The 27,024-nt window shown below is 37.2% G+C and overlaps 1 protein-coding gene across 7 annotated transcripts in view; it reads left to right on the top strand.

Moving 5' to 3' along the window:
* The window catches only part of KIAA0825 (KIAA0825 ortholog), a 410,996-nt gene that overhangs the window by 82,190 nt on the left and 301,782 nt on the right, over positions 1–27,024 (top strand). The window lies entirely within an intron of this gene.

The raw sequence follows: 27,024 nt of genomic DNA, 5'->3' as shown, positions 1-27,024 counted from the left end.
TCAGAAATATTACCAGTAAAACGTTCAGTTTTCTAATCACATAAATTACTGGATGAAACATTTAACTCATTGTATCTTCCAAGGCGGAAGCATTAAGGAAAGAGAATGGTTGAACATTTTTTGACATTTTCACTAATTAAAATTGGAAGTTTAAAATTCTGACATTTTAGTCAGCCGATGCCAATACAGACCTACTATGAAATGCTAATTATAAAATTCTATATTATAATTGGTTGTGGAAGCTAGCATTAGCTATAGCTGATTTTAAAAGTTCCTCTGATGTTGTTCCTATAAGAATATATACAGTGAAAGAGGGTTTGAAGATTCTTAATTTTAATCAAAAGATAAAGAAGAATCTGTTATAATACATTTTCCTTGTCATTTTAGTTTCTTACCAGTGAAGAAAAATTAAGGTTGAAAATATGATTATTTTGAAAATTATGATTACTCAAGCTTTTACATAGAATGCTAAGATATAAATAGATTCCTAAACTGTATTTTTATTCATAATTATTTAAGAATTATCATTTGGTGACTTGTTGTTTTTTAATTTATAATCATATCATAAAATTTCCATAGCTCACTGTATTTTACCTACCTTCCTTAATAAGATACCTGGATACCAAATTGCTCTGATATATGAATATATTATATGAACATGATGTGTGAATTTTCCGATAATTTAATATTTTCTCTTAAAATATTTATTTTCTTTGGGAAACCATCACATCACAGAATAGAGATGCATCATCCAAGTTGAGGTCGCAGCAGAATACAAAGTCAGTTCATTTAGGAACATTGCAGTTTTACTCAAAGTAAATAGATCTTCATTTTAATTATTACATAAATTTTAAATGTACTTTCACAAGTACACTTATTTTCTATAATGTTTATGTTCTCTCAAAAAATTTCTGGTTATTTGTGCTTTCAATATGAAAGTTTTATATGTGCTAAATACAGTTTAGTTTATAACAGAAGAAAAGATCTATATCATTAAAAATATGTGTAAGTTGCTATGGAGTCTTTAGGGCTGGTAATGAAGTGTTTTCCATTCGTAAGAGAGAACTATGTGTGTTGGCTTTAACACCAAAATTTGAAGCCCTTTCCAAAAGTTCAAACGCACTGAACTTTCTCAAGCTGCTGTATCTGAACTTTGGTATAAATCACTTGTTAAGTGAATGTTTTCCTTGTACCAAACACTGTAATAAGCACATCCCTTTCCTTAATATCCCAATTTCATAAACAAAGAGAGAAGTTTAGAAAGATTAACTTGCTTTTGGTCCTTTGCACCAAGTCAGGATTCACATGTAGGTCTTTATGCCTTCAAGATCCATGTTCTTTACCATCATGGTATTGGGCTTTAAAGTGTAAAATTAAATGTTTTGCCTCTGTAAAAGAAATTTCAAACAGCACTGTGCAAATGGGCTGCCTGAAAATCAGTTCAGTTCAGCCTTGTTGAGCACCTGCCATAGGCAAGGCATTTAGCAGCTACCATATTGAGGGTTTCTAAGCTAGACATGATAAGGGGAAGAAATTTAAATGAGTTAACTGCTGCTAAGGCTGTAACAGAAAGCAGTCATATTTTCCAATAATATTTAGCCCAATGACCAAGTTTTTGTTTATTAAAGAAATACAGTTTGAGACTAGCAAAATAATAATTTATTAATATTTCTAAATAATTTTTAATAATTTATATTCCTGTGTAAATAGAATCTAGATCGGCTTGAATGGGTTATATATTATCTTTTGTATATGTCTATGTGTTTACTCATCAAGTCTTTGATATTTTGCCTGAAACCCTAAACATTCTCTTAAGTAACAAGAGCTCCACATTTATCAGGTCAGACACTGCAACGTGTTATTTCATTCTAACCACCCAGCAAGGTAGGTCACATTATTTATCTCTATTATATAGTGAGAAAACTAAGACATAGAGATATTAAGTAAATCTAGTCAAGGTTACCACGTGAAGCCAGGACAGTCTGTCTGACTGGGGTGTCCTGACTCTATCATTACGCTCTGTTACCTAAAAGAACAGGACAGATATAGCTCATTCCATTAAGAACACTGTTTGAATGCTCTGTAAGCTCAGATCTACTTTAGTGTTGTCATTGTTTTACTTTCCTCTAAACTATCCCACACTCTTCTCATTCAAAGAGATAACTTAAGCAGACCTTGTATATACACTAGTCTTTTTTTCCCCAGCTTTATTGAGATATAATTGACATGCAGCATTTTGTAATTTTAAGATGTACAGTGTGTTGATCTGTACCCTTCATAATTCAAAATGATTGCCACAGTCATGTTACATAATTACCATTACTTTGGTATGGTGAGAACATTTAAGATTTACTTTCTTATCAATTTTCAAGTATATAATACATTATAATTTCTATAATCGCAATGCTCTACATTAGACCCCCAGAAATCACAAATCTTCTAACTGGAAATTTGTGCCCTTTGACCAATATCTTCTCCATCCACCATCCCCTGGTAACCACCTTAATACTCTGTTTCTTTGAGTTTAGTATTTTTTGGATTTCACATTATAAGTGTTATCGTATTTATCTGTCTTTCTTTGACCATCTGACTTATTTCACTTAGCGCAATGCCTTCAAGGTCCATCCGTGTTGTTGCAAATTGCAGGATTTTCTTCTTTCTCATGACCAACTAGTATTCCATTTTATGTCTCTCAATCTCACATATTCTTTATCCATTCATTCATATGGAGTAGGAAATGGCAACCCAGTCTAATATTCTTGCCAGAGAATTCTATGGACAGAGGATCCCGGCAGGCTCCGGTTCATGGGGTCACAAGGACTTGGACACGACTGAGCAGCTAAGCTCATTCATTCATAAATGGGCCCTCAGGATGTTACCTTATCTTGTCTATTGTGGTTAATGCTTCAGTAAACATGGAAGTGCAGATAGCTCTTTGATATCTTGTTTTCATTGCCATTAGATATATATCCAGAAGTAGGATTGCTGATGGTTTTTCTATTTTTCAGTTTTTTTTGTGGAACCTCACCATTTGCTACAGTGTCTGTAATACCAATTTATGTGCCAACCAACAGTGCACATGGGTTCCTTTTTCTCTACATCATCACCAGTGCTTGTTACCTATTGCCTTTTTCATGATAGCAAAGTGTAAGGTGATATATCATTTTGGTTTTGGTTTGGATTTCTCTGATGACTAGTGATCTTGAGTATCTTTTCATGTACCTGTTGGCCATCTATATGTCTTTTTTGCAAAAATGTCTCTTCTGGTCCTCTTCCCATGGTTTAATCAGATTTTTGTTGTTGTTATGGAATTGTATGCATTCTTTAAGTATTTTGGATATTGATTCTTACTAAGTATATGGTTTGCAAGTATTTTCTCCCTATCAAAGATTTTCTTTTTTCTTTTTCTGGTGGATAGTTTCTTTTGCTGTGCATAAGCTTTCCAGTTTGATGTAGTACCACTTATTAATTTTCGCTTTTGGTATTATATCCAAAAAATCATTGCCCAGACCAACATTAGAGAACTTTTTCACTATCTAGGAGTTTTACAGTTCCAGGTCTTAGGTTTCAGTTTAATCCATTTTGAGTTGATTTTTTGTATGTGTTGCACGATAAGGTACAGTTTCATTCTTTTGCATGTTTTATCTACTTTTCCCAACACCATTTATTTAATCCTTTACCCAATGAGTATTCTTGGTTCCCTTGTCAAATACTGGTTGACCATATATGCAAGAGTTTATTTCTGGGTTCTCAATTCTGTTCCATTGATCCATGGGTCTATTTTTATGTTTTGTTATTTGAAGAAAATGATGAAATAATGTCATAATGTAAACATCGCAGACTCTTAGTGGTTTGGTAATCTATCTTAGAAAAAAAGAGTATTATTTTTGCAGACACTCTTTTTTTAATTGGGATTTTATTTTACTTATTCATTTTTGTTTTACTTTTTGGCTATGCTGCACAGCATGTGGGATCTTAGTTCCTAGACCAGGAATCAAATCCACACCCCCTGCACTGAAAGCACAGAATCTTAACCATTGGAACACCAGGGAAGTCCCTAGATAATCACAATTTTAAGTGATTAAATCATTGAGTTACTTTTAAAATTGTATTTTCTTTGGATTTAGGAAAAGATATTACCTCTTTTCTCAGTGCTTGAAAAAGAGGATTGTTTATGTGTAGTAAGTTTAGTTAGATAAATTTACTGTGTTTTAATATGTAAGAATATAGTTAGAAAACTTCAATCATAGTATAAATGTCACGATCCCCTGTCTACCTTACATTGAATTTTCCTTAAGGTGATTGTTAGCTTGAAAGGGAAAGACTTAAGAGTATATGATACACGCCTTTGAGTGTTCTGAAGGTTTCTGAAGATCTGCAGTGGATGAGAGGTTGAAACTTAGTGGCCTCTACCCCTCCCGATTCTCAATTTCTTTATATTTTGTTTAAGGAAGATTGGAGAATCCCTCTAGGGATGAAAAGATCCTTTAGAGTAAAGAAGACCCTCAAGTCAAGATAAAGGTAGATTTTTGACTATGAAGGCACAGATCACAACTGGAAAGTAGGTCAGTCAAAACCACCCTAATTTCTCTCCTACTCTTCAAGTATCTCTGATGGCTGAGTGATGCTCTCGTGGAAATTTAAAGTATACTGAGACCAGTATGCAAAGTGTGTTCAAAAGAAGCATCTGTATGGTATTGTTGCAGAAGAGACCAAGTCCCCTAGAAAGATACCACATCTCTTGACCCTGTTGTGTTCATGAGACAGAGGGGAAGATCTCTATTAGCTCTCTGATGTCAACTATGCTTGTTGTTTTCTAACCCCACATTAGTAGATGCTGCAATTTCAAATAATACAAAACAGTAATGGGGGGAAGAAATTCTTAAGAGAAAGTTGTATCTTTATTCAGTTATCACAAATTCCTTTAAAATAATAATACAATTTCAGGGGTTTTTGTTGTAACATTTTTGAAAATACTAATAAATGATATTGTTGATTAGCTTTGTTTTTTAACCACTGTTTTGTCATACTTGCTATTCTTTAATGAAATACTGGTACATTCTTTGTTTATAAGTACTTGCTCTCAAAAGGTGAAAAGTACAGTTATCAGAGTCAAATGTGCTTGCCTGAAGCTCTCACCCCCTTGTTTATGCAACCTTAGATAAGTCGTTTTACCTCTTCATATCGTTCTGTTGATAACCGATAAAATGAAAGGGTTGTATTAGATAATGCATCTAAGCTTTAACTTTAAACTTATTCTGACTTTGTGACTTGGAAATTATTCCACAACCAGATTTTATACCTACAGGTTGTCATTGGGAACTGTCATCATTATTTTCTCTACTGACCGAAAGGTCAGCTGTATTAACTGGCCGAGTGTGTGACTTTGGATGCCTCCGTTACAAATACAAAAACGTCCTTCAGAGTTTTATCTGTGTGACTTTTCTCCCCCAGTGAAACTTGAAGATAACAGTGTGGAACCTTCTCACTTCCTGCAATTGCATTTTTGACAAGGTTGGGAGGGTGAAGAGGGGAGTCTGTGATTAAGCAAAAACAGGAAGTAGAGTCTCTCCTTCCAGCTGACATCTGAAGCTATTCCTAGAAATTCTTTTTGGGGCCTCCCCTTTGATCCCACAACCAACTGTTCCTGTTTTGTTTTATTTTTCATTTCAATTTTTTGGTCATTGTAGCTTTTTCAATCAGATCATTGAAAATTAAGATCACAGGCAAGAAATGGAAATACGATATTATTCTATATTGTTGATTGAAAAGAAATTGATATGCCTTTTTTCTGGCATGTATTTAAAGCAGAGATTTAATAGTGACTGTGTTTTTTCCTGGGGAAGAACCAGCTTGTTTCTGCAATGTTGTAGACAGTACACATGGACTAAATACTTCTTCTAAAAAAGTGTCTCTGTATCCATACAAGCCCCTCTGTAAGTACAAAAAGCCTCAGAATTAGGCCTGTAAAGCATGGAAGGGTGAATGATAGTGTCTTAAGAGCCTGTGAATAAGAATTTGACAAGCTATGTAATAATGAAACAGTTGTACACAAATTGAACTTGTTTAAATAATTTTAGTATTTTTTTTCAGCATGTGAAGCAAGTCAGAAGTGATTTGGGTCTTGGCATAATTGGTCCTAAGGCCATCCCTCCTGCCAGTCCAGTTACATGGCATGTCCAGTGCCTTCTTGAGAGTTCTAGAACGTGCTCATGCATCCATGCCATCAGTAGAGATAGTGGGCTTGTCTTCCCTTTTTATGAGCCAGGAGGATATTTTCCACTCAGCCTAACTCCTTTCTGTACCGTCTGCCTCTCTACAGTAAAAGTATACAGGGTGATCCATCAAGGTGAGGGTGAGAGCTAGAGCTATTTAGTTTTATTTCATCCTTTATACAAGAGGACAAATTTTTTATGCCATTTAGGAAAGTGTTTTCTGTGTTAAAAGCCATTCCCAGCCATTCTGATTCTTGAGTTTTAGTAACGCACAAATGGCCTAGGCTTCATTTTACACTAAAAACTTAAATAAAGTATATACTTTGCAAAGGATACTACTCAGAACATGATTTCACCATTAATTTTTGTTAATATTTTCTCATTGATCATCTTCATTTTTCCTTGTTCAGTTCAGTTCAGTTGCTCAGTCGTGTCTGACTCTTTCTGACTCCATGGACCGCAGCACGCCAGGCCTCCCTGTCCATCACCAACTCCCAGAGTTTACTCAAACTCATGTCCATTGAGTCAATGATGCCATCCAATCATCTCGTCCTCTGTCGTCCCCTTCTCCTCTTGCCTTCAATCTTTCCCAACATCAGTGTCTTTTCGCATGAGTCAGTTCTTTGCATCAGGCAGCCAAACTATTAGAGTTGCAGCTTCTGCATCAGTCCTTCCAATGAATATTCAGGACTGATTTCCTTTAGGATGGACTGGTTGGATCTCCTTGCAGCCCAAGGGACTCTCAAGAGTCTTCTCTAACACCACAGTTCAAAAACATCAGTTCTTCAGCATTCAGCTTTCTTTATAGTCCAACTGTCACATCCATACATGACTACTGGAAAAACCATAGCTTTGACTAGATGGACCTTTGTTGGCAAAGTAATGTCTCTGCTTTTTCATATGCTGTCTAGGTTGGTCATAGCTTTTCTTCCAAAGAGCAAGTTTCTTTTAATTTCATGGCTGCAGTCATCATCTGCAGTGATTTTGGAGGCCCCCCAAATTTTCTTTGTATCTATTTACAAATATATAAAGTCAGTACATAATAGGTACTCTTTTTTTGGATCCTTTTAATTTGCTGTGCACCTTGCCAAGCACTTTATGTATTGATACACCATTTGATTCTTATAACATGTCTGAAAATTTGAATATTATCTCCACCTTATAGTTACAGAAACTGAGGTTGGATAAGCCTTTCTCGAAGGCCCACTTCTGGAATGTATCTTGACTGTAATTCAAATACATTGCTGAATTATGACCAAAACTATTCTCTTAAATACTATCTCTTTCTGAATGAATTTACTTGCAAGATCAGAAACCATTTTATAATTTGAAGAGTAATTCCCATGAGCCACAGATCCTTATTTTTGTGTTGGACCTCCTGCAGTTGTAACACACATATTGATTCTTTGTATATACATTTAAAGAAACTTCAATTTTGAAAGCAACTATTATACTAACAGAGTGCAAAGCTACATCACTGCATTTTCTGCTCTGGAAAGATTTAGAAAGGGAAAAAAAAATCCAAGACTTCTATATATTAACATATGAAAAGGAAAATAATAATGTTAGTTTTTTACTTAATATAAAAAATATGTGGAAGAGGCTTTCATTTTATTTCTAGAGAAGTAGGTAATCTCCTTACCTTTAAGGTTTTACCAGAGTTAGGCTAAAAGTAACTGTTACTGAAATAGTTGAAGCAATTGCTGCCAGGTTTAAGATCCCTTTTGTCATTAATTAATAATAAACCTAAAGATTAGCAGTATGTGTGCAAGATGCTTCCACCTTTGGTTTTTTTTTTTTTTAATCCTCCCTTTGCTCCATCACCAATCTGAAATTAAGCAGTGCAGCAACTCCAGATCTTGTTTCATTGGTGGGAAAAAAATCACAGCGTTTTGGCTGGCTGGCAGATCAAGGTGGAGATGAAACTAAGGTTAGGAGTATCTTCCCACTATACCCCTGTACCTCATTAAAAATGCATGTGTGTGTGCTAAATCACTTCAGTCGTGTCTGACTCTGAGTGACCCTATGGACTGTAGCCCTCCAGTCTCCTCTGTCCGTGGGATTCTCCAGGCAAGAACACCGGAGTGGGTTGCCATGGCCTCCTCCAGGTGAATCTTCCCAACCCAGGGATCAAACCCGTATCTCTTATGTCTCCTACATCAACAGGCGAGTTCTTTATCACTAGCACCACTTGATAAGGAAATGAACAAATGGAATTCATCATTCTAGTGTTATTCGAACACTAAAATTTTTCCCCTAAGGAGTTGGTGTTTTAAAATTCTTCCTACTAAAAGTTTTATCATCTGTAAAAATTATTTATTTGATTTAAAACTATGAGAAAAATGACTATGTGTATGTGCATAAGGGGAGGATGTTTGTTATGTGCTTGGGTAGGTACATGATATTTTTGCATATGTACACATATCTTTATTTACCTAAAATGTTTTTCTGCTAAATATGTGGCTAGTTTTCTGGCCCCATTATTTCACATTAAATCTTCAGAGAGTTCTGAATTTTGTTTTAAAGACATTAAAGCAACAAAAATGGAAAGTGTATTCTGGAGAGAAAGTGGATGCAGTTTAGTTTTGGTAATGTTTTTGCTTCCCTGTAGCAACAATTAGCAATTATCGACTTCCTCTCATGTTTTCTTCCTAAAGGTGGAAAGAATATTTTATTAGGCATGTTCTGTAAGACATTCAGTTACTAAAGATGGTAGATGAAAATGACTTAGTAATTTCTCATGAAGGCTTCCCTGCGGTAAAGAATCTGCCTGCAGTGCAGCAGATGTGGGTTCAACCCTTGGTGGGGAAGGTCCCCTGGAGAAGCAAACGGCAATCCACTCCAGTACTCTTGCCTGGGAAATCCCACGGACAGAGGAGCCTGGCAGGCAGCAGGCCGTGGTATCTCAAGAGTCGGACACAGCTTAGTGATTAAACTACCGTACATGAGAGGTCATAGGTCAGCTTGAGATTTATGTCCCTTATTAACTGTTCAATAACAGTTTTAAAAATTAGGAAGAGATTGAAATACTGAGATTTTTAAAACTTATTTTTTTTTAACTTGGAAAAAGAGATTATCTAGTTAAAAATATGTGACATATTAAGAGAAGAGTGAAAATAACTGTAAACAAATTATTGGAAAAAAGTTTAGAATAAGATTATTCTAAAAGTAAACGTTTATTTTGCAGCTCTTCTATACTGAGCAAAAAATGTGGATGAGTAATGCAGATGGAGGTGGTTGCAGGCTAGAAATTCAAGTTCTGTAGAAAGTGAGTTGATAAGTAACTAATACACCCTGTCTAAAACTTTTCTGCTTCCCCCGCTAATGTAATTTATGTCATTCTGTCTTGATATATAAACACAAGGATAAATGTGAATGCTGAGCTCTGTTGTTTCAGGTAAAAATGTTTACAGGTTTATAGTTTTATAGGTCATGAATCCCTGAATTCTTGTTTAACATATAGATATTTCCAGTGGACTAGTATAACTTTGAATGTTGTTAACTAACATATCTTTTCCTCAGGTTCTCAGAAATGTAATATGTGTCTTCTGGTTACTATACTATTAACCAGTTATTAATAGCAAACATTTTTTTTCATAAACTTTCAAGAAGAAATGTTTAGTAAGTCAAAAGACATTGGTAAGATCCCTTTAAAGATGTATTCTTTCTAACACAAGACTGAAAACTGTAACAGATGTTCCCACACTTCAACATTCTTCTTTGGGAAAATCAACTTGGCAGATACATGTTACGTTATAACATTTTCAGCATCATTATTTATATGTAGGTATGAAAATCTGTGACCATCAGTGTCATATATATGAAGTCAAATATCTTCTGCCTCAAAGTAGCTGTCAATTAACATCTCCACCTCTATTGATATTTAACTGAGGGGAAATCTGAGTCTTCTACACCTGGGACTTTTAAAATTCTCTGTCTAAATTGGCATTTTCTGAGTATGGACAGATCTGTCTGCACTGGGATGTATACAGGAGAAACTGCTGTAGCTTTGAGAGTCAGAGCAATCCCTCCCTCACATGTGGAAAGGAGAAAATAATCCTTAGCTTTGGGTAAAATATTTAAGAGTTACAATGGATTTCCAATCAGAAAGGCTTTTGCCTCTGTCATTCTTAAAATAAAATATTTGTTCCTTTGTTTAATACATATATTTTCAGTTTGGTTTTAGTTTTATCAGAATATCCATAAGCACTTTGATGGTTGGACTATTTAAATGGAGATCTGAAAATTACCATGAAGTTCATCAATTGCTTCAGTCTAAAGCAAAATCTATCAATATTTGTCTTTGCGGTTTCTTTTCAACACTGAGTAAAAACAGAAAACCCTTGTCTATTACTTAGCTTACATTATTACTAGTTTAATCTCTTCTGTAATACAGTTGTAGGAAGTACCAAGTTAGCAGATAAAGTGGTAGAGACAAATAAGAATCTGAAAAGGCTCTTGGAATTATGATGCCAGTGATATATGAAAATCTAAATAATTTGAAGTTTTGATAATTTAAATTTCTATGACATGGTCATGCTGAACTGATTTTAGAATATCTGGCAATGTTTGTCCTCCAAACTAGAAATTATCTTAAATTTAAAATTCAGTGTTAACATTCCTATTAGCAAAAAGTACACAGTATTAATCATTGTAGTACTTGTTTGAGTAGACAACCAGGTTTGTGAAATTATCTATCCTGAAAAGAAGAGAAATAGCCTCCAAATTTTGTGATGATCATTGTGAGAGAAAGTTATGTTGTGGCATTGTTTTATAGTGTCTTCCTATATCTTTTTTCCAAACTGTACTAAAATTGTTTATCATCATTGTTAATGTTCTTATAGTAGCACAATAAAATAGTAATCCTTCAGCTATTTGAAGAGTATGTATTTTTAAATGGATATTTTTCTTATAATTTTTGTTAGTTAAGGTTACAAAAGTCATAAAGTTCATGGCTATTGGTATATGGGTCTTGTTAGTAGAGCCTGAACCTAAAGAGAAGTGGAAAGATGTAGCAATTATAGCCCCTATAAGATTTAATAGCTAAGATATAATGTGGACTCTATGTTAAAATGAGAAAAATCCTTGTTCAACTTTATAGACAAGATATTACTGCACAGATTTTGTTGAGGCTTTATGTTCACTGAATCCCTCTAAAGAGACTCGTATTGTCTTTATAGAGCTTGAGCAGTTGGCTTTAATATCCCATTATTTAGATTAAGCATATGCAAATTTATACAAGCTCTATGTTTATTGATAAGTAATAATCTCATGTTTTGTGTTGTTTCTGTGACATATACACAACAAAATATAAATCCTTATTATTTCTATGAAAGGCACTCATAGGGATTTGAGTTACAAAAAGTGCATACTTTCTTGACATTTATGATTATGTTTAAAAACAGTATTACTAAATACTAAATTTGGTGACGATCACTCAGTTACACACCAATGTGAGTTTGTTTTTTAGTTTTTGTTAAATTTTAATCATGTACCAAGTTTTCTGAGACATGAAAAGGAAACCAGAGATCAGAAGGAGGTTTAAAAACATTAAATACACTGATAAGGTTTGCATCCTTGTGGTTTTTTTTTATCTCCTGCTATCCTGATAGTTCTTTAAGGTTCTGTCGTTTTCAATCAACAGAGAGTACATGTGATCAGTATATCTGATAAACTTGTCAATGCCTCTTTAAAGCAGGATTCCCCAACCTATTCAATTCAGATCCCCCTGCTTCATTTCAAGTATCATCTTGATAAGACAGAGCTATGTCACAAGCATCTGTGTATAGCCAGCTCAGTCTACAACTAATTTGTGCAGGAAAAAATTAAATCAGGAGGTAAATTATTTCATGATTGCTCATTCCCAACAGAGTTGGGCATCATTCTGAAGAAAATATCAAATAATTGGTTTCAGGCCGTGTCAGACACATGCAATTCCCTTCTTTAATGGCTGTGTGTGGTAGCACCAGGCCTCAGGGGTCAGCAGAGAACTGGAAATAGCTTAGTGCCAGGCACGGCAATAGAGAGTCAGAGCACATAGGAAATGAAGTGGCAATAAGTGCAATCCATAGGGGAAATGTGCTTCACTTGGAGTTTAATATATCGGTTCAGAATCTGGCAGGAAGCCATGCAACAATTGTTTACCTTTTTGTCAGCATCTGCATCTGTTCTGTTTTGTAAACAGCACTTAACTCTCAGTCGGTAAATGCTGGAATCAATAACAACTGTTTAGGGATTTCCTACCCCCCCCCCTTTTTTTATATTCTATAACGAATGCACACTACAAACAATGTTTGCCTTAGATTAACAAGGAACAGACATTAACAGGGTCAAAGGGATTTGGTTGGGAACATTTTATAGCTTCTTGGGTTTACAGTAATTATATCTGTGTGATTTGAATGTATTTTGTAACCTATCCAAATTAAACTGTTAAAAAAATGCTAGCAAGCAGTAATGAAGATGATTTTTTATAATTATCTTAAGTACTGTGTATAGAAAACTGCTGGCACTGTTTGTAATAATTTAGTTCTGTGCAATATTGTGTATTACAGCTGCTATGCAGAAATATTAAGTTGCCTTTTGCAGTTTTAGGAAATTAGTGATTATATCCAGCAGTACTAATTATTTTAAGCATACAGTTATTAAAAAAAAATTACACACCACAGTGAGACATAAAAAAGGTTCGATCTGTGACTAGTGCCTATAAAACTAAATATGTCATTAGTAATTGCAGGAAAAAAAAAAGGAAAACACTACTTTTAAGTTCACGGTCTTCAGGGACTGAGTAGATGAATGCTGTCATAAACTCAGGATTGTTATAATAGTTATAGCATCACTTAAAAGTGAATATCACCAAGATCACAGGAACACATTATTGCTGATGGGTTTATGCCTGCATCTCTCCACTCACTACTTAAAAATTTTACTCCTTAGAATTTCCATATATGCAATTGCTAAGTTGCCTCGTTTTCATTTTATTTGATTTATCTGATTTTAACCAAACCTGGTTTGTTTTCTTCTGCTTTTACTTATATAATAAGCATTAAATCTTAGGCTGTCCCATTAATTTTTGTCAAATGGATGATTTCTTTGAACATTTCACTGGATAACCATAAACCACAAATGAAATTTGGGAATTATTTGGTCAGATCACCTACTCAAGATTTCTATTTTCTTGTCTTTTCAGAATTTTATGTCTAAGGGTCTGGTGTGAATTCTTTAACTTCCTCAACAGTTATTTTGCTATTTCACTTATCTAAATTATTTTGACCAACATTTTTTGAAAGTTTATTGTATTTTTTATTAAATAGTTATAATTAGAAATAAGAGTTTGAAAATTTGAACAGTAATATCTTTTGTATCTTTATCAATCCTGAAAAGTACTTTGGCTTCATTTTCTTCACTCTGTATTATTTGCTTCTTTGACATTCTGTCACTGTGTATGAAATTAATTAATATATAGTAATATGCATACAACTACAAGTTATATGTGTTTGTATAATATAAATTCATTTTTATCACCTAGAATGTCTAGAATTTTATTTTCCATTATCCTCAGAATCACAATCCAGATTTTATAAATGTCCACTTAAAATGTTTATTTGAATGAGATATAACTTGTTTTTAGGCTCAGAAACTAGAAAAGGGTTGTCTTTTGTAAATGTACATTCTATCCAAAGATAGAGAAAATATCTTTTTAATCCATTCCATTATGAATTTATATAATTCAGTAAAAAAAAAAAAACCTAATACTTAATACTGCTGCATGCTCTGATCCATAAATATAAAGAGAAAAAGAATCTTGATAGAAAGTTTTATCTCCAGATTAGAATCTGCCTTTGAAAACCATAGTCAATGTTTAGACATAATTTAGAGGTCAACTATCACCTTTTGGAATTACTTCCTTTACTGAGGGAGAATGATTACATGGCTCCAAATATCTCTCTAGAAATTTAAAGAATATAAAGATGAGAGTTTAGTTTCTATTGTTTGTGCTTTGCATCTTTAGCATCTACTTGATAGGTAAAGAATCTGCCTGCAACGTGGGAGACCTGGGTTTGATCCCTGGATTGGGAAGATCCCCTGGAGAAGAGAAAGGCTACCCACTCCAGTATTCTGGCCTGGAGAATTCCATGGACTGTATAGTCCATGGAGTTGCAAAGAGTCGGACACAACTGAGTGACTTTCACTTTCATTGATAGGTATTAGTTCCCTGATAGCACAGTTGGTAAAAAATCCACCTACAATGCAGGAGACTCCTGTTCGATTCCTGGGTTGGTAAGATCTGCTGGTGAAGGGATAGGCTACCCACTCTAGTATTCTTGGGCTTCCCTTGTGACTCAGCTGGTAAAGAATCCTCCTGCAATGCCGGAGACCTGGGTTCATTCCATCCCTGGGTTGGGAAGATGCCCTGGAGAAGAGATAGGCTACCCACTCCAGTATTCTGGCCTGGAGAATTCCAGTCCATAGGTCCCAAAGAGTTGGACACAACTGAGTGACTTTAACCTTCACTTTTGCTATTTCATGTTAAATATTTTAAATCACATCCTAATCACTTAGTATGCAAGTTTAAAACAGTTATGATTGAAATTTTCATACCAAAGGTCAAAAATGTTCAAAGCTTTATTGTTCCTCAATTAATACAGGTGACTGTCTTGCATTTATGTTAGCATTAAAGTTAACTATCTAGCAGAGCTTGAAAAATTGTAGTGGTTATTATGTTCTGATGGAATCTGTAAGGCACTCATGGGGGGATGGATATTGTCTATGGATCATTAGCTAATTAAGCAAAATTGATTGTTAAGGTAGCCCTTTGTTGTATTAGGTGAAGGAATCATTATTCCCTAAGCAAAGGGAAAATTAAGTGCTAATTAATAGATTATGAAGTGTGCAGTGGTAGTTAGAGAGTAAGCAGCATTTTCCTAGAACAACTTACCTGTCTTCTGACAAACCTGTGCAATGTGGAAGACCTGGCTTTGATCCCTGGGTTGGGAGGATCCCCTGGAGAAGGGAAAGGAAAATGCAGGACAAGAAGCAACAGTTAGAACTGGACATGGAACAATGGACGGGTTCAAAATTGGGAAAGGATTATGTCGAGTCTGTATGTTTTCACTATGCTTATCTAACTTCTATGCAGAGTACATGTGTGCCAAATCACTTCAGTCATGTCCAACTCTTTGCGTCCCTAGGGACTGTAGCCCACCAGGCTCCTCTGTCCATGGGATTCTCTAGGGAAGAATACTGGAGTGGGCTGCCATACCCTCCTCCAAGGGATCTTCCCAACCCAAGGACTGAACTGGCATCTTCTATGTCTCCTGCATTAGCAGGCAGATTCTTTACCACTAACGCCACCTGGGAAGCTCTCTATGATGAGTACATCATGCAAAATGCTGGGCTGGATGACTCACAAACTGAAATCAAGATTGCCGGGAGAAATATCAACAATCTTAGATACACATATGATACCACTCTAATGGCCGAAAGAGAAGAGGAACTAAAGAGCTTCTTGATGAGGGTGAAAGAGGAGAGTGAAAAAGCTGCTTAAAAGTCAACATTCAAAAAATTAAGATCATGGCATCCGGCCCCATCACCTCATGGGAAATAGATGGGGAAACAGTGGAAGCAGTGACAGATTTTCTTTTCTTGGGCTCCAAAATCACTGTGGATGGTGACTGCAGCCTTCAAGTTAAAAGATCCTTGCACCTTGGAAGAAAAGCTATGACAAACCTGGATAGCATATTAAAAAGCAGACACATCACTTTGCCAACAAATGTCTGAATAGTTGAGAGCTATGGTCTTTCCAATAATCATGTACAGATGTGAGAGTTGGACCATAGAGAAGGCTTAGCAGTGAAAAATCGATACTTTGAATTGTGGTGTTGGAAAAGACTCTTGAGAGTCCCTTGGTCAGCAAGGAGACCAAACCAGTCAATCCTAGATGAAATCAACCCTGAATATTCACTGGAAGAACTGGTGCTGACGCTGAAGCTCCAATACTTTGGCCTCCTGATGCAAAGAGCTGACTCATTGGAAAGACCCTGATGTTGGGAAAGATTGAGGGCAGGGAGAAAAGGGGGAGACAGAGGATGAGATGTTTGGATAACATCATTGGCTCAATGGACATGAGATTGAGCAAGCTCCCAGAGGTAGGACAGAGGAGCCTGGAGTGCTGCAGTCCATGGGGTTGCAAGGAGTCGGACATGACTTAGTCACTGAACAAGCAAATGGCATCTGGGAACTCCAAAGTCAACAAATTGATTGCTGATAACTAGTTGTATTTTTCAAATTTCCCAACATAATATTAAATATGAATTTACTCAACACCATAGCAAAAGTTTTTGTATTGAAATCTTAGCATAATGAAATTTGTATATTGTGCTTTTAAATGCTGTGCTTAGAATTTATCCTATACATGATTCTTTACTTACATGTAGTATGTTTGTTTCAATTAGATCTTTAAGAACTTGAAGTCTCTATTCAGTTATAGTTTTATTTCCTTGTTTTTTATGTAAGATAGATTTGTGAAAAAAGAGATATTCGACCTTCTTGATATTAATTTTAACACAGTTTGATATTAGCTTTCGTAGTCATCAAATAAAAATTGCTAAGTTATCTATGTTCACAGTTTGATGCATCTCATCTCTGTTGATGGTGTGGTAGAGCTGATGTATTTTATACTCTTAGCTATTATGGCATAACTTAGGTTTGATCTTTAACACTGGGTTTTAAGGTATTTTAAGATTGCTCATCTAATATCACTGTGGAGTCATTCAAGCCTCTTTGTGGTGAAAACAGGGGGGCACAGCTGCACCCCCAATTTATCATACGCATTTGGAGGCTTCTCCAAGTGAATTCCAAACATGTTAAGTCTCACTTTGGTAACCTGGGGAGCTTGGCTCTCCAAACAACTCTAAATGGTTGCTTTCGGATCCACTTGCAAACTCAGAGGATGATTAAGCAGAGGGACTTTCACTCCAGCTTCTTGTCCTTTGTCCCTCTACCTCTTTGAGACGAGAACCACGTCTTATGGGAAATTCCCATTTCCTGCTCACACTTACCTATTTTCTATTACGTGTAACCAAAGTTTGGAGAAAGATGCCTTTATACATAAATGCCTTATTCAAATTAAACTAGTGACTCTGAGGATCCTCTCTTTATATCATTTGTCAAAAGCGGAATGATTCATAAGCTGATCTAATCGAGGCTGTTTCTCCCATAGAACCGTAGGCGTTTCCACAGTATGTCCTTACAGGGCCCTGCCGCTTTGAACTAACGGTGAGGAAGTCTGGCTCTGAGACGTGTGACTCGTTGGAAGATGCTGAATATTGCAAAAGGCAGAGTGGGCTGTTCTTCATTAGAAAGAAACCCATATTTGCTTCTCAAAAGACAGGGCTTTCCTATGGAACCATTGGGAGAAATGAGAGGTTCTTGATCTGGTCTTCTCCAAAGACAATCAAAAAAGGGAAGAGGTATGCTTAACGCATGGACAAGAGCTTAGAAGAGGGGATGGGGTTGTCACAAAAATGGAGAAGCGGTGGGAGTGCTGTGGAAGACATAGAAGAGAGGTGAGAGACTCCTGTTACAGCCCTGGAGTAAGGAGGGGCCTCACGAGGGGCCTTCCCAGTTAGAAGGGAAGCTGAGTTCTACGTTCCTGGGAGGGGAGGTGGGACCGGAGACAAGGGGACTCTGCATCCAAAGCGAAGACCAGGAGCATCTCTGGCTTAAATTTACTTTGTGGGAGTGGGAAGAAAGAGAAAAACTGAGATTCTGAAAATATATTGAAGTACTTTTACTTTTTTTTTTAATTGTTTTTTATTGAAAGATAATTGCTTTACAGAATTTTGCTGTTTTCTATCAAACCTCAACATGAATCAGCCGTAGGCATTTTTTTTGTTGTTCAGCCTTTACTATGCCTTTTGGAGAAGGCAGTGGCACCCCACTCCAGTACTCTTGCCTGGAAAACCCCATGGACGGAGGAGCCTGATAGGCTACAGTCCATGGGGTCGCAGAGAGTCGGACACGACTGAGTGACTTCACTTTCCTTTCCTTTAGTGTGCCTGTAATTATTTCATAAACATTTGAATCTGAAATTTTTTCTGGGACCTATTTGAAGATTTTGTGATACCAAATATTTAAAATATGAAATGAGAATGTTTCATTAGGTAACTTTTCCAAGTAATAATTTTTCATTATAAAAATTAAAACATCAAATAGATATAAGGAGAGAGTCGAAGATCTCACATTTCCTTCCCCCAATTCCCAGTCCCCCAGATCGCCACTGTTATTCATACTTTGTTGCATATTGCAGGATTTTTCATTTGCATGTATCAGAATTAATATACAGATTTGTATTTTTTTAATGAGATCAGGCTACTGTTCTGCATTGTGCCTTTTCCAGTTAATATTTCATGATCTCCTCCCATGTTGATGCCATCTGTTCTGACGTTCTTTTCAGTAGGGCCGTGATATTCCATTATAGGTGTAGCCTAATTCGTGTGCATGTGGCTAAATGTAATCTTAACCATGGTGTTGACTCACTGGATTTAGAAAGCAGTTTTTTCCCCAAAGCAATACCTGGCCATTGTTACATGTATTTGTGTGTGCACATATTTGAAGCATATAAAATAAAAAGCGTCTGGCCTCTTTCACCCTCTCTACCCTCAATCCTGCCTGTTGGTAGCTTGGTGTGTACCCTTCTGTACGTGCCTGTACTGTGTATGTACATTCTGCAATTTGTTTTTTACTATGTCCTTGATCTCTTTTATTTCAGTATATACAAAGTGCATCTTTCTACAAGCTGTGAACTATTGTATGATTATATGAATTACTTAATTAACTAGCTCCTACTGACAGATGTTAGCGTTTCTCCCAGTTTCTTTTCTTTGTATGCTTGAGTGTATATCTTTGAAAGCTTTGTTCCCAGAAGAGTTATTCCTGGGCCAAAGAGCAAGCTAATTTAAATTTTGATATGTCAATTCAAGTTGCCCTCCAAAATCAATAATGCTCAGTTTTAGCTACCCAGATTCATACGTGTGAATACCTAGATTGATGCGTGTGTTCATTTAGACATCAGTTCATTAATTATGATTTGAGTGTGTGTGTTAAAATCCCTGTGCTTGTCTGCCTCCTTCTGGACTATCGATGCTATTGCTGTCTTGTTGGCCGTCCTCTCACAGCTGCTGCTGCTGCTGCCAAAAAAAAAAACAAAAAAACACGCCTGGGGGTGAGGGAGGGGCCTTCCTGCTGGGCGCTTTGTTGCCATCAGGAGCTATGGAGCCACACTTGCTTTGCACTCTAGTTTTGCCACATGGCCGCTTTCTGGCCTCGATAGGTAATCTTTTGTGAGTCATAATCTGTAAGATGGAGTTGATAGTGATAAAACCAACTTCATAATATCTAAGTATTAATATAGATATTGTACATAGTGTCTGGGACAAACAAGTGGTTTGTTATTGTCATCGTTTGAAACATACATAGAATTAATCTGACATAGTGACTTGCCATCCTCTGCTAATACAGCGTTCCTAAACACCATTATATGACAAAAGGCTGCATGTTTGTTATTTTGAAATCAATTTCTCATTGAAGACATCATCTTATCTTTAAAATGCTTCCTATAATGATGTCTCAAAGTGTGATACTTTTTTCAATCTAAAATGGTAAGGAAAGAAGACTAAATTAAAATAATAGACATATGTGGATATCTACTTTGTTTATCATCTTGTCTCTGACCATCTCTATGTATGAAGGACTGCCTGATTGGATTTAGCTCCAGGCCTGATTCCCCCCAGAGCTTCATATTCGTAGAGCTTAGCCTCTGCTCAGCTGGGCTCTGGGATGTTACGCAGGCACTCCACACCCAGCATGGGCAAATCACACCTCACCATTCCCCTGATCCAAGTCCTCTCCCAGAATCGAAGTTAGGACCACGAAGGATCACTCAGGTGCCAACTATGGCTCATCCCCCCCCTCCCTCTCCCTTCCCCCCACCTCCCGGCCATCAAAAGAATTACCAAGTTGTAATTCTGTATTTTGCCTGACCGCCTGAATACTTCCAAGTCTATCTCTTCCTCTGCATTTCTGTCATCAAGGAGCAGTTTAGATCTTCATCATCTCTCATTTGGACTGTTAAAATAGTTTTGTTTCCCTTTGTGATTGGATTCCTCCTCCTTGTTTTCCTGTAAAACATCTGCCCAGCCCTCACCCCGCCCTTGTCTAAAGCTCCTCAGTGGCTCCTCATCACTGTCGGGAGCAAACCTCCAGCTACTTCGTGTTAGAAAGCAAGGCTTCCTTGCCTCCTGCAGCCTCAGCCCCTGCCTCTCCTCCCCTCCTGTTTTTCTCTCTCTGCTCACACCGAGGTGACAGAAAACCCCTGCTCATGCCCTGGTGTCTCCCGCCTCCTGCCCTCTTCCTCCCCATCTCTGCCTAATTCCCATTGATCTTTTATGACAGCTCATGTGTCGTTTCTTCCAGGAAGCTTTCTCTGGGCCAGGGCCCCTCATCCACGCTCCCACAGCATCTCCATATGCCTTTCTCAAAGCTCTTAGCGTATTCTATTAAAATATCTAATTAGGGGTCTGTCTCCCCATATGGACCCTGAGTACCTCAAGGGCAAGCATTATTTATTTTCCCCAGCACCCAATCCATTGCCTGATGCACAACAGGCGTTCCATGAATTTTTTTTAAACTGGGATCATTTTCTTGAAATAAATCAGTATCTGGAGGTATATTGTAGTAACCAACTAATCAGCTTATTAATCTAGCCCCTGCTATTTAACAAGTATTGTGCTAAGATTAATGGGAATTCCAAAAGCATAAGACCCTTACTTCTCATCTAGATAGAGAAATAAAATATGAATACATGAAAAACTGCTTGGGAGTTATGTACACAAGCAGTTGCAAAGTTCTGGGAAAGTGATTCCAGCTGGTAGGGGTTCCTTTTGACTTCTGTCCAGAATGAACAGGATGAAATGGAAGTGTGTTGGTTGCAGAATAGGCAGGATCTGGAGAGGCAGGCAGAGATGAGCAACGGTGTTCACTTTCCGGTGCTTTCTCATAACAGGGAACGCATATAGAATGGAGGGTTTATCTGGAAGGCACAGCAGAAGGAAAACCTAGACCTTGTTCCTCAGTCCTTCCAGACTCTCCCATCTCATCTCTCAGCCCAGAGAGTTCCTACAAGATGCCTTATTCCAGAGCTCAGTCCTACTCTCTGCTACCCACCCCCACCCTCAACTCAACTCTGAAACAATGTTTCTTTTGAGAAAAGCTACCTTTCTCCCAGAAGTTTTTTTTTAGAAGTTTGAAATCAATTTAAAGCCTAAATTCTATTAGGTTGGTGCAAAAGTAATTGCAGTTTTACATTGTTGAACTTTGCTGTTTGATATTGGAATACATTCTTAAGTAAATGTGGTTATGTTATACATCATTTTAATGTGCATTTCTAACTTTTTTTGCTAATGACTTATTACTTGCTGTTTATTTTATATTTATTTTAGACTACAGAAATGATGTTAGACAAAAAGCAAATTCAAGTGATTTTCTTGTACAAAGAAAGAAAGTGAAAGTGAAGTCTCTTAGTTGTGTCCGGCTCTACATGGACTGTAGCCTACCAGGCTCCTCCATCCATGGGATTTTCCAGGCCAGAGTACTGGAGTAGGGTGCCATTTCCTTCTCCAAAATCAATGGAGACAACTTGCAATGTCAACAATACATTTGGCCCAGCAACTGCTAACAAACGTACTGTGCAGTGGTGGTTCAAGAAGTTTTGCAAAGGAGACGAGAGCCTTGAGGATGAGGATAGTAGCCAGCATTGAAAATTGACAATAACCAATGGAAAGCAGTCATCGAAGCTGATCCTCTTATAACTACGAGAGGTTGCTGAAGAACTCAACATCGACCATTCTAGGGTCATCTGACATTTGAAGCAAATTGGAAAGGTGAAAAGGCTTGATAAGTGGGAGCCTCATGAGCTGACCGAAAATCAAAAAAAAATTGTTGTTTTGAAGTGTTGTCGTCTTTTATTCTATACAACAACCTATGAACCATTGCTCGATTGGATTGTGATATATGACAAAAAAAGGATTTTGTGTGATGACCAGCTCTGTGGTTGGACTGAGAAGCTCCAAGCACTTTCCAAAGCCAAACTTGCAGCGAAGGTCCCAGTCACTGTTTGATGGTCTGATGCCGGTCTGATCTACTATAGCTTTCTGAATCCCAGAGAAACCATTACATCTGAGAAGTAAGCTCAGCAAATCGATGAGATGCACCCAAAACTGCAAACCAGCATTGGTCAGCAACAATATGGACCCAATTCTTCTCATAACAAGGCCCAACCACACATTGCACAGCCAAAGTTTCAAAAGTTGAATGAATTGGGTCACATACAAAGTTTTGCCTCATCTGCCGTGTTCACCTGACCTTTCGCCAACTGATTACTTCTTCAACTATCTCAACAACTTTTTGCAGGAGAAAAGCTTCCACAACCAGCAGGAGGCAGAAAATGCTTTCAAAGAATTTGTTGAAATCTGAAGCACAGTTTTTACACTGCAGGAGTAAACTTATTTCTCACTGGCAAAAATGTACTGATTGTAATGGTTCCTATTTTGATTAATAAAGAGGTGTTTAGGCTTAGTTATACTGATTTAAAATTCGCAGTCTGAAACCACAACTACTTTTGTACCAACCCAATATTTTTTCCTTCAAGTGCCTTTGAAACCGAAGGAACACATCTCCGTACTCAGTAGAACACAGGTTCTTCTGTCTTGGTGAAGAAAGAATTCCACAAGAGGCAGAGTGATAGGTAAGGAAAAGAGTTGGTTAGTATAGCATGCTTGTGAGAGAGATACAAGCTTGTGGGCAAGGGAGTGGCTCACCAAGAACTTAGTAGGTTATAGTTTTACAATCAAAGGTTAAGTGGGCAGGGGAAAAATCACCTTTTTCCTCCTTCTTGAGTAAACATCATGTTTCCATCATCAGTTCCTCCTCCCCATTGAGTGGGGGAGTTTTCTTGTCCTTATCTGGTGAAACTGGGACTGTCATTGCATGATGGAAATGAGCAAAAAAGGCAGTGACATATACTAAAATATGGTAGATCATCTTAGATTTCAGTGTATTGTCATCTTCCCCTATAGTTTTGCTTTTCGTGTGCACAGAGAAGCATGTGCTAGGAATTATTAACTTACTGATCTTACTGAGCAGGATGGGGGTCTCAGTCCACCGTTGTTTTATTGTTTTGGGGGCATGTCATGCTTGTATGGTTTTATTGCTAAGCAAACCTGCTTGGTTTTGTGGTTAAGTTAACCTGCTTTCTTGAGTGATCTTTAACAAATGGGCATCTCCCATACTTTCTCCTTTACTTCTGATCCCTTAATGGAATTAACTATTTAATCACTTACCTGTCCCTATCACCCTCAAATACAGGAGGTGAAAACGACTAACCCACAAAACATGAGAGGAAGAAAGCTTACTATGGATTAAATGAATCACCAAGTATTTTGTGTAAAACTTTAAGTATATGAAAAATTCAGAGAGGGGAGATTTTAGTGTAGAAAGAGCAAGTTAGAAACATTATTTGGACTTGAGTTTGACCTCGAAGGATATGTAGACCTTATGCAGGCAGAAATTAAGGGAAAGAACTTCCCTTGAAGTTCAGATCGCAGCGGCGGTAGAGGTTTACTGTGGCTTGTTGGAGACCCTGCAGATACCTGTGATTCGCACTAGGAACTAGTCTGTGAAGTTACCGGTGAAGGCATTAGCCAGGACTCTGATCCTGCAGGTGTTATTTCTTCCACTCCTCATCTCTGCTTCTTATGCAGAAAGGGGAGAGGTACTGATTAAAGGAGAATGTGGTAATTCACACAACAGAAGAAAGAGCTAAACAATTAAACCTCTGGAAGGACAGAAATTGGAGGATTTCTGGAGGCCTGAGCAAATGGAACTTAGCTTTCAAGCTGCCTTGGTTTCTCCCCATGTGATGACTTCATTCTCAGACCAGTTTCCCCACTCTACCGAATACATGACCCCTGGTAGCTCTTGCTTACATCCTAGAAACTCCCCTGGTCCTTCTGTTCAAAATATCTCAGAGAAGGCCTCTGAATAGCCAAGGGACCAGCTTGGAGGGAATAAGGTGCTGGGCAGACAAAAAAAAAATGAAGATACCCAATAAATGGATGACTAGAGGGCCATTTTCTTTCAACTTATACGTATGAATTTTGGTGAAACTTTATCCTGAAGCAAAGCCTTCCACATTGAAAATAGGATGGCTAGGTGGGAGTACAAAAAAAAGAAGAAGCTACAGAGCAAGTGTTCTCAGAGTGTGGTTTCTAAATCAGCAGTAGCATCACCTGGAGCGTGTGAAAAATAGAAATTCTTGGGCTCCTCCCTAGACTCACTGAATCAGAAGCTTTGGGGGCAGTTTACCAACCTGTGTGTTAACAACTGTCCAGGTAATTCTGTTGCCTGCTATAGATTGATCCTGACATAACAAGCCCATTTAAAAAGTGACTTATGAGCTTTGTGAACTTGAGCAATTTATTTAACATCTTCATACTTTCGAGGTAGGTGCTAATGTTAGTGCTTTCCTCGCAGAGTTTAGAGGATTAGCAAAAGTGTGTAGAAGAATGCTTACAACAGTATCTGGCACAAAATAAATGTTATTTAATTTTTTCTATTGTCATTGTTAGAACTTGATGTTTGAAAGAAAGATACATTATAAAAGGTGATTTCCAGGTCTGGGAAAAGTACACATTGTCTCTTACTGATGGATCAAATTGTCTATATTATTCTTACATTGATCTTACAGAGTCAAGCTGTTCAGAGGAATTACCTCCTGACTCCCATAGTATTGTTTTTCAGTTGAAAATTAGTGTTATTACTATTTTTCTTAAAGAGTACTTTCACATTGTCCTTCACTGATAAATGATTTACCTTTACTGAGCCTCTTTCCTGATTATAGTTTCTGTGATGATTAGAAATAACATATGTAAGACTTTTACCTTATATTATGTGTTCAGTGAACGTCTTGCTGTTGTTTAGTCACTAAGTCATGTCCCATTCTTTTTTGAATCCATGAGCTATAGCCCACCAGCCTCCTCTGTCCAGTCAAGAATACTGGAGTCAGTTGCCATTCCCTTTTCCAGGGTGATTTTCCCAATTCAGGGATCAAACCAGGTCTCTTGGCAGGCAGATTTTTTTACCACTGAGCCACCTGGGAAGCCCTCAGTAATATATACATATATATGTATATATATGTACCTATATATGTATATCACTGAGTATATGTATTCTTTTTCATCTTCTTTTCCATTATAAACTATTACAGGATATCAAATATAGTTCCTTGTGCTATATAGTAGGTCCTTGTTGTTTATGTATTTTATATATAGTACTGTGTATCTGTTAGGACTTCCCTGGTGGCTCAGATGGTAAAGCGTCTGTCTATAATGCAGGAGACCCCGGTTCGATCCCTGGGTTGGGATTATGCCCCCGTCTTTCCTTTCAGTAACCATAAGCTTGTTTTCTGCATCTCTGAGTCTGTTTCTGTTTTGTAAATGAGTTCCCTTGTCTCATTTTTTTAGATTCCACATGTAAGTGATATCATGTGATATTTGTCTCTGATTTACTTAGTATGATAAGCTCTCTGACATTGTATCACTCCTTTTTGCGATTGAGTAATAGTCCATTGTATAAATGTACCACATCTTCTTTATCCATTTGTCTGTCAAGTATTTAGATTGCTTCCGTGTCTTGGATATTGTAAATAGTGCTGCCATGAACATTGGAATGCATGTATTTTTTTTCAAATTAGCATTTTTGTCTTTTCCGAATATATGCCCCAGAAGTGGGATTGCTGGCTCATATGGTAACTCAGTTTTGTTTTTTAGGGAACGTCCATACTGTTCTATGTAGTGGCTGTATACCAATTTACATTCCCACCAACAGTGTAGGGGAGTTCCCTTTTCTCTACATCCTCTCCAACATTTATGATTTGTAGACTTTTTGATGTCTTTCTTCTTACTCTTATCTTCCTTTCTATATGTCACAACTCAGGCACCAATAGTACTGAACCCAATACGATGCAAGTTGAGTTCTAAAATATTGTGTTTGTGAAAGTGAAAGTGTTGGTCATTCAGTAGAGTCCAACTCTTTGCAACCCCACATACTGTAACCCACCAGGCTTCTCTGTCCATGGAATTCTCCAGGCAAGAATACTGGAGTGGGTAGTCATTCCCTTCTCCAGGGGATCTTCCCAACCCAGGGATCGAACCCCGATCTCCCTCATTGCAGGCAGATTCTTTACCATCTGAGCCACCAGGGAAGTGTTTTTTATTATAATATAAAAATCAAAGGTATCTAGTATTTATATATGCAAAGAAAAACCAAGTTGGTTTAATTTTTCATGTAGTTTTTACTTTTTCTTTCCCATCATAAATATTTTCCTGAAATAAACTATAACAGAGCAACAGAGCCCAGCATTGGCCATTTATATCAAAATAGGTTGACAATCAACTCCTGATAATGTCTTCAATTAATTTTTTTATCCATAGGATTTTCTCAACTCTGAGGGTCTTTTTTTTTTTTGCCCAATATATATTGAACCTAATGCCTTTTTTCCTACCTGAACTTAAATTGTTGAAGAGAGATGAATTTGTTCTGAAGAGACAGGAGTGGCCGAAGGAGCTGATGGTGACTGGTGTGAAGCCTAGCCCTGGCTGGTCGCCCCTAGCCTGCTTTCTGATGCCACTCTCTGCCTCTCATGTCTCACCACCCATGGTAAACGTCACATGGTTGGCTCTTGCATTATAGGCAC

The sequence above is a fragment of the Muntiacus reevesi genome, chromosome 1 (assembly GCF_963930625.1).
Source record: "Muntiacus reevesi chromosome 1, mMunRee1.1, whole genome shotgun sequence".
Taxonomy (NCBI): domain Eukaryota; kingdom Metazoa; phylum Chordata; class Mammalia; order Artiodactyla; family Cervidae; genus Muntiacus; species Muntiacus reevesi.
Note: the sequence above shows the minus strand (reverse complement) of the source record. Positions and strands in the feature narration are given on the sequence as shown.